The following is a 9,819-nucleotide window of genomic DNA, read 5'->3' on the forward strand; positions in this document are numbered from 1 at the left end:
TTCACGGAGGTAGAAAATATCATGGTTGTGGATAGGAAAGGGTGGGGGAGTCAGGGCCTGAGATGATGGTGAACAGCTGTCTTGAAGTTCTGGAAGGAATAATGAGATTGAAGAGACTGAGAAACACAGGTGGGGAAAAATAGGAATGAATTAGTGCAGGTGAGCAGTGATTCTGGGCTTTGGGAGTTTCACCAAAAGGAGTTTAATAGCAGAAATCTTGATGGAGGGGGGACAGAGCATAGAAAGGGCAGAGGGTGCAAGACTGGTAGAAGACAAAGTCCACTGACCTGTCTGCAATCTGAAAGTGAGAGGCCCAGACATTTGGCTTCATCGTGGGAGATTCCAATGATTTTTAAGACCTTGCTTTCCACAGCATCAAGCTGAGCAAGGTGTGAGGCAGGGGTGTCAACCCAGAGGGGAGAACAATACTCCATCAAGCTGTGGATGAAGGCCTTGGAGGGAGATAAAAGTTCAGATGTGTCGAGAAAAAAAAACTCCGCACGATGGAGGATGCCCAGTTTATGACTGGTTTTGGAGGCCAACTTAGAAGTATGGTTTTCCCAAGAAAGATAATGGCTCATAGTGAGGCCCAAAAGTTTAACTGACAACTTCTTCAAGAGGATTGTTAAGGAAGTATGTGAGAAGCTTCACTAGAAGGTCTTTTTGGAGAGACAGAGTGAGAGTGTGAGATTAGTCAGGTTGAAAGACATATTCCAAAGTCTGCAGAGGGAAGAGACTGCTCTTTGATGGTCGAGGAGATGCATAGACCTTCCACTGCACAAGTCAAGAGTTTTGATGAGGCTGGAGTTTCGCATTGGATAAATTGGCAAGGTGAAGAGAGGACTGTTGGGAGACAAAGGGAGTTGGGAGACTAACAGCTCGGTGGCACCTTTTCCAGGGGGTTTGACGCAGGCATCTGTGACGATCCATAGTTGGTCAGAGTTGGTAGAGGGTGATAATCTTGTTACCTGTAAGGACTGTCTGAGCAGCTAAAATGGATGCAAAGAGGCTGTCTGACCAAGTGATGGCATTATTGGACTGAAATCCCACGGTGGCCTGATCATGAAGGAAGGTAATGAGGGAGGAGCAGCCCTGGACGACGTGTGTGAGGAAATTGTAGGTGCCGATGAAGCCGTAGAGGCCCCAAACAATCTTTAGGGGGAGTGGGGTGAGCAAGAAGCAAGGGTGTAAACACAGTGAGGGCTGGCACATAGTGAGCCCTGGGAACAGATCCAGCCACAGATGGTGGAGCTGGCTAGATGGACAACAGTATTCAACAGAGTTTGAAATTGCACAACAAAGAGCTTGAATGATACTCCCCACTTGTAAAGTGTTTTATCAGGAATGTTTCCTCTACAGTAGAGGTCATCTGCAATCTTTGCTATGATCCATCCATCGGGACACACTCTGTGCAGAGCGTTGGTGCTGCCTTAGCAGTCTCCTTGGCTATTAGGCACAATCCTAGATGCGTTGCCACTCCGACACAGGAAAACACAACACTCAAGTCTAACATGCCTCTCCGATGCCTTCCAGGAAAAGGTCGTTAAGGATGAGACATCAGTTATTTAAGGGGGGCCTCTGGACTGAGCATACCCATAGCCAAGCGAGTATATACATGGACACCAAGGAAGGCGGTGACAATGCCACAGTCTTTCACAAATTATTTAGCAAGGGGTATTTGGCAGGAGGACTTGGACAGGTCTGACACAATAACAAATTACCAAAAGGCAATTTTACAGTGCACAGAGACTACATCTGTCATGAGAGAAGGTTGGGGCTTGCTGTGTTGGCTGACATCAGTGAAAGTTGTGATGAGGCTTGAACCACCTCTTAGCTTCTTGAACAGGAAGGAAGGGTTGAGGTACTCAATGGTAACAGCCAGCTTTTCCAGACCGTGGAAGAGGCAGAGGTTCTCCAACTCGTTAAACTTGGATTGGATCTCAATGAGTTAATGTGGTGATAGAGTGGCAACCAACTCTTGTGCTGTAGAGGTTAAATGGGGCCATGTTGATGTGGCATAGAGTGGTGCAAGGACACCATTTTAGCCAGAGATGGCAGGGTCAAAGACGTAGTCAAACTCTTGATGTAAAGGCCCGGTCACACCTTGACGTTTTAGCCAACGTATGCCGATTTTTGAAATTTTTTTTCTAAAACGCTGGCACACGTTGAATACGTTATGGGTAAGTTTTGATAACATTGAGAGCACGCTGAAAAACACTGCCATACGTCGTTGTACGTTGGCTTTAAACGTTGTACTTTTTGGTTGTCCTCAAATTTTTGCATGCTTGAAATTTCACGACGTATGCCGGCGTATGACTCACACGTTCCGCTACGCTGGCCACAAGTTGTATGCACGGTCTGCGATCGTTGACAGACGTCAACACATGCTACTTGTAAGTTAATCATAAGTTGAGACACGCCGAGGTAATGTTTAGCGTACCCGAAACTTATTTCTAACCTATGATTAACGTGTTGTTGGCACGTTATGCGATCGTTGCCACACATCGACAGACGTTACTTTTAAGTTACTCATAGGCTGAAAGACGTCGGTATAATGGATCGTCCTTGCGTCAGCGTCCACAGCCACGGCCAGGACACTTATTTGCAGCATTCTTCAAACTTTTCTTCGGCATGACGAGGATGTTCACACTTCGATGTCTAGCTTGGCTATGATTCCAATTGTCCATCGGCAGCGTCTATTTAAAATAGTCGAGTTTGAGCGTTTTTACACGTTCAGAAGAAACGCTTCAAATTTCAAAACCCCAGCGTCAAAAAACAAAGGCGAGTGACAGCAATTTAAATCGTTCATTGTAAACAATGAGAATAGCTGAGTGGTACCGTTTAAAAGTCGTTGAGTGTAAAAAAAAATCCAATTGTTGAGCAAAAGCGTCTACTTTCAATAGTGGAGATGCAGCCATTTAAATCGTTGAGTTTATCATTTAAATCGTTAAACGCAAGGACGATCCATCATAACCCGCACCCTCCCCCTCACACCCACCTACTACTGCCAACATGAACAAACTACTACTAATACTAATACTGATACTGATACTGATACTGTTACTGCTGACATGGACATCGACTCAAAAACACTGTTGGGTTCCCCTTTTATGAGCAGCATTTTTATATACCAATTCCCAAAACCGCTGGGAACACGTCTTTATATGGCAGTTGTAAGCTAGAAACAAGTTCATTTATTTTTTTTGTCGACCGGAAGACGTCATTGGAATAGGTCTACATACGTCGATGTGTGTTGGGACTACGTAAAGAATTGGTTCAAAGCACGTCAAACATAAGTTAGAAATAAGTTTCGCGTAAAAAAGACATTACCGCGACGTGTTTCGACTTATGAGTAGCTTATAAGTAGCGTTTGTGGACGTGTGTAAGCGTCCACATATCGTGTGTAAAACTTATCCCCATCGCATGCGGAACGTGCGTCATACGCCGAGTACGTCGTAAAATTTTGAACATGTTTAAAATTTCTTGACGTACTCTACTTACTACGACGTATGATAGCGTACTTTAGCGTTCTACTCACGTATACCAAACTTACTCATACCGTATTTGAAGTGCCCCAACGTTTTAGACACATTTTTCTTAGGTCGGCATACGCTGGCAAGATCGCCAAGCTGTTCTACGGCAGTTATGATTCGAATCGTTGTGCGTCAGCCTTTTAATAGGCTACGTCACGACATCGTCGGCGATGCGTGCAACGCGCTATGCCTAAGTTAGACTATCGTTGGGCATCGGTTGTGTAGGCCGACAACAGGTTCAGCATTCGTTGGTATAAGTTATCTATAACACAACGAAACGTTCTGTGTCCGTTACCAATGCGTTATACATAAGACCAAGTCGCTATGAATATGTCCGAATCTTTTAAAAAAAAAAATCAAAAGTTCAACGTAAACCAGCGTTTTAGATACATTTTAATACGTTGCCATCGCTGGCTAAAACGCCAAGGTGTGACCGGGCCTTAAGGCACAAAACTGCATGCACTGGGCATCGGAAAGGAGGGAGTCCATATCAAAGCAGATCATGGAAGAGAGGGGTGCAAGGGGTGGTGTGGAGTGAGGCTAAGGTTGTGGTGGCAAGGCAAGGGTGACGAGTTGGCAGGGGTATTGACAGGATGGACCTGGCAGAAGTAGGTGCATTTCTGGAGATGGACAGGGAAGCTGGTGTTGTTGAAGCATAACTTGCCAGCCACAGACACGAGGATGTGTCATTGGGCTTCAAGTGTCAGGTGTGGGGAGATTCTGCTCTGGGTTCTACAGTAAGGGTCACATCCGGGTCCAAGTAGGTTGGAAGTCCACCTCAAGTAAGTCCCTGGCCACAGCCACAGTGTGATGGAGACGGATGGAGAGCGTATGACGAACAACTGGGTGCTGTGTGTGGCACGTTGAGTTGATTGGAGTGGGCATGGCAAGTAATGGCATCACCATTATGGAGGATTATAATCTGTCGTTTTGCAAGGTGGTTTTGCAAGATGGGTGATGTCAATGGAAATGAGAAATGGGGTTCCAGGAAGGATATCGACATTCAGGTCATCCACAGTGAGTGCATCCAAGGTGAGGTTCACACCATGTCTGGAGAGGTAGAGCAGTGTTTCTTCAAGGACTTTTAGTGAGGTGAAGCTGTTGGCTTAAACAGCACACTCGGAGGTCTTTGAAATGGGAACACCAATATATGAGCGCCAGCAATAGAAGCACGTACCATATTAGTTTCACTCCCACATTCAATGGTGAGGGTGATGGGATGGCCATAAAAGGCTGAGACACATTGAAAGCTCAGTACTGACCCTGTACATGGTGGTTCGAGTCCAAGAGGGAGGGGGTCTAAGGAGTTTGTCAGAAGGACATTAAACTGTGTCCCATCTGCTGCATTAGTTGGAGGGTATTAAAGATCCAATGGTGTCTTTCATGATGAGTAGGTGAACTATTGTTGGCACCCTGAAAAAAATTCAAAATTTCTGCCTGAACTGCAAGCAACAAATGGTCTGGTCTTCCTCCTCCTTGGAGGATCCTTGACACCATTCTATAATTGACCAGGTGGTTCACATAAATGTTTCCTGTGAATGGGATTTTCAGATATGAAGGGCAACCAATACATACTGTCACGTCAGACGATCCTTTAACACGGTCTGTCTGTGCTGGGGGTATAATACCCCCACCTCCGCTCTCCACGAAGGACCGAAAAGGTCATTAAATACCGTGTTCAAATAACTGTAACGTCTCCCCAAACCAAACTGTCGACAGACACTGATAGGGATGATGGGACACGCAAACTTATGTACAAAGGAAATAAATAAATAACCCCCTTAATGGCACCAAATACCACATTCACACATGATGAACAATGGGAACAGGCAAGGCTTGTGACAGGCACAATTTGGCTATGCGCAGGCTGGTGACGGTGACATGCGGCTCAGGATGGGCAGGATGATGAAGATGATGTGGACCACTGAGGCGGAGTCCCCATTTCTCACAAGCAGTCCTTCTTCGGCCACGACTCATGAGAGAGAGAATGAGAGAGAATGAGAGAGAATGAGAGAGAATGAGAGAGAATGAGAGAGAATGAGAGAGAATGAGAGAGAATGAGAGAGAATGAGAGAGAATGAGAGAGAATGAGAGAGAATGAGAGAGAATGAGAGAGAATGAGAGAGAATGAGAGAGAATGAGAGAGAATGAGAGAGAATGAGAGAGAATGAGAGAGAATGAGAGAGAATGAGAGAGAATGAGAGAGAATGAGAGAGAATGAGAGAGAATGAGAGAGAATGAGAGAGAATGAGAGAGAATGAGAGAGAATGAGAGAGAATGAGAGAGAATGAGAGAGAATGAGAGAGAATGAGAGAGAATGAGAGAGAATGAGAGAGAATGAGAGAGAATGAGAGAGAATGAGAGAGAATGAGAGAGAATGAGAGAGAATGAGAGAGAATGAGAGAGAATGAGAGAGAATGAGAGAGAATGAGAGAGAATGAGAGAGAATGAGAGAGAATGAGAGAGAATGAGAGAGAGAGAGAGGGAGAGAATGGGAGAGAGAGAGACAGACAGAGAGAAGGAGAGAGAGAGAGAGAGAGAGAGAGAGAGAGAGAGAGAGAGAGAGAGAGAGAGAGAGAGAGATGAGAGATGTAACTCAACTCGAAGTCCAGCTCCAACTGATGTTCTCCACATGGTCACGGCCCTCATTAACTCTGGGATCACCTCAATGTATGGCGGGTCCATCTGCAAGTCTTTCATCTCTCTCCATGGCTTCCCAGCCGACCTCATGTTGTTCATTTGGAAAGCGCGTCGCGCTTTCCCGTGTGCCCTTGATGTTTGTTCCCAAGTCTCACCTGGCCTCACCTTCTCTAGGAGGCTTTACATAGTATAATCTTACTCTATCAGTTTTGGCGTAACACTCTGCCTCCTCAGTGTACATTTTGTAAGACGATTCATCTCTGGACAAATAGCAATACAGGAATACATCTAAGCTATGCGGTCACACCATCCATGCTATTTTTAACAAGATCTAATGATGGACCTCCCCGTCTTTTTCCATGTAACATATTCAGATATGAAGGGTAACCAATATATCTAATATAAAAAGAATGCTTGTTTGTGTGTTTGTTTGTTTACACATCCGGACCCTGCAGGAACCACTACAACCAAACTTTGCATGGCCTCCTCTTTCATCCAGCCGAAGGCCAAGGGCTATGTTTGGAATTTTTTTTTTAATTTCAAAAAATATTAAAATCAGATAATTCACCTTCAGGCTTCGATCGGGTCTTGTGCTTTCAACTGCCTGCGTTGTATTTCCAGGGAGTGATCGAGTAATATGTTATGTGAAGATCATATGTTGAGGTTGTCATGATTTGTTGTCAACAACACAAATTCAATTAACATAATGTTGACGCGTGCACCTGGTATTAAACACATTGCTTTACACAAGTTTATTCTAACACGTCCGTGTTAAGGTCTTGAATGAGTATGTTCTTATACACTGCCTGGGATTTTCTGGGCACGATCAAGTAGTATATTTTGTGAAGATCGTTTGTTGAGGTTGTAATGATTTGTTGTATTAAAAAAATATATAAATTAATAAAAGGAAAGTAAAGCGGTCCGAGCGCATTTTGCAACACCCAAGATTGGGAATTCATCCAAAAGCATAAGGCTAACACTCCCCAGTTTGTCATGCAAGAAATACTTAAATACATACAGTGCCTTCAGAAAGTATTCACACCCTCTCACTTTTTCACATTTTTTTGTGTTACAGCCTGAATTTAAAGTGGATTAAGTTGAGATTTTTACCACTGGTTTACACAAAATATCCCATAATGACAAAGTGAAAACATGTTTTTAGAAATTTTTGCAAATTAATTAAAAATGAAAATCTGAAATGTCTGGCGTCAATAAGAATTCAACCACTTTGTTACGACATTCCAAATTGAGCTCAGGTGCATCCAATTTCCTTTGATCATCCTTGAGATGTCTCTTCAACTTGATTGGAGTCCACCTGTGGCCAATTCAATTGATTGGACAGGATTTAGAAAGAAACACACCTTTCTACATAAGGTCCCACAGTTGAAAGTGCATGTCAGAGCAGAAACTCCACCATGAAGTTGAAGGAACTCTCTGTGGAACTCTGAGATATAATTGTGAGGAGACACAGATCTGGGGAAGGGCATAAAATAATTTCTAGAGTTTGAAAATTCCCAAGGGCACAGTGAGCTCCATCATTAGGAAATGGAAATATGGGACTACCCAGACTCTTCCTAGAGATTGGCTCAGACCGCTTTACCTAGAGATGTGCTCGGACTCTTCCAAAATGCGCTCGGACCGCTTTTCCTTCCTTTAACTTCTCTATATTAATTTTATTTTTTTTAAATACAACAAATCATTACAACCGCAACAAATGATCTTCACAAAATATATTACTTGATCGTGCCCAGAAAATCCCAGGCAGTGTATAAGAACATACTCATTCGAGACCTTAACACGGAGGTGTTGGAATAAACTTTGGATTTGGATGTGAGAATAAACCCTAACCTACACTAACTTGGTGAAGAGACTCCTACCGACAGGGTACATTGTTCGCACTCACTCTCCTCATCTGCACAATCATGGCATTCACCCAAACACTTTAGTCATTCATTCCACAGTGCCGCACACCCAGTCCACAACACCATCCAACACCTTTCACGTTTATGTGAAAACAACAACACACCAGTCCGCCGGATCCCACTTGGTCATCAAATTTAACTGGTACACTTTTTCATCAAACCCCAATCAATTTGTCACGACATCCATCGTCCGCCAGCCTCCTCCATACTGCCCTAATCGTTTATTTCCAACAGTTTAAACCAGACATCAAAATCTCTTCACCAGCCCCATGGAACCTTTGCATGGTTCCAACCAGGCATTTCAGTCCTTCCTCAAACAAGCCACTCTTTGTCATCCACTTGCTTCAGGTGTGTCTAACGCTCTGCCTGTTATGTTTCCACCGCTTTTTTCCAACAATTACCCAAATCCACTCGTGCCACTCTTATGCCTTCTGTCATCTCTCAATTTGCAAATCACTTTCGGTACAACTCTCAATCAATTTCTTACATCCCCATATGGCCTGCTTCTTTGGCTCATTGGAAGGGGAGTGAGGGAACGAATCCCTCATTACCCATTACATGACCCTGCCGCCTTTCCGCCACGGCTCAAAGGGGTCACGTCTCATTTGGGGTTGTGGTACACCCCCTCCTTTTCTCCAGGGTTTGCGGAAGTTAGGTAAACCCCAATCGGTGGAATGGCCTCCCCCTCTTCTCCAGGGTTCACGGAAATCAGGTAAACCCCAATCGGTGGAATGGCCTCCCCCTCTTCTCCAGGGTTCACGGAAATCAGGTAAACCCCAATCGGAGAAGCGGCCTCCCCCTCTACTCCATAACTCCCTGAAGACAGATAAACCCCACTCAGCTAGCCAAACCCCTCGTGTCCTCAGAGAGGTTTGAAGACCAAGTGACACACGCCAGTGCCACTTGCTACTCATCTGCGCACTACCCCAAAGTTCCTGTGAGGCTGATAGAGAAATTGAAATCCAATTTCTAAAGCCTGCTCCTGGATGCAGCACCTCGAACTCTGTAAGAACCAATGCGGAGTTGTCCATTATGGTTTTTGTCCCCTGGCTCAAATTCTGTCCTGGTGGCATTTCTATTTCCCCTTGCACCTCAAACCTATTTCCTATGTCACCACTCATTCCATGCTCAGGACTCCCACACAGAGCAGGCTGCACACATTCCAAGGTTATGTGTTGACCTTCCACACAATCAACCTTGCCTGCATACTGACTAACTGCCTCGCACTCCAGGGTTATATTCTTGACCGCCAGGTGAGTACCCACACACGTTTCGGCCTTGGCAGCACACACCAGTGCTGTAATCTGGAGTTTGGGCTCACAGCATTCATTCACAGGCACTCCACACACATTCAGTGGTCACGCATACGTGCACCCCATCGGATAGAGTCTCTTCATTCACATAAAATTCAATTTCTACCTTTAGCTCATCATCTGCACCATGTATGCATGTACCCACGTACCTGCTTCGTTTCAGAGTCACCTCGGTCCGGTCGCTTCTCTCCAGCAGGTTGCTCACCATCGATTCGCCACACTCCTCTGGGGCTGTCAGCTCCACATGCTGGACCTGCTCAAAATGTGTTTCATTCGTTAACAACCCCGCATGCTCCCTCAATGTCTCCTTCACCAGGGTTTGCTCTAATTGTGGTGTCATCCGACGAGTGATGTCAATCAAGTTCCGCACCACTAACATTACTCCCTGTTGTGATATCACACATCCCACAT

Source organism: Eptatretus burgeri, chromosome 10, assembly GCF_056783735.1.
Source record: "Eptatretus burgeri isolate ZD-2024b chromosome 10, Ebu_testis_v1, whole genome shotgun sequence".
Classification (NCBI taxonomy): Eukaryota; Metazoa; Chordata; class Myxini; order Myxiniformes; family Myxinidae; genus Eptatretus; species Eptatretus burgeri.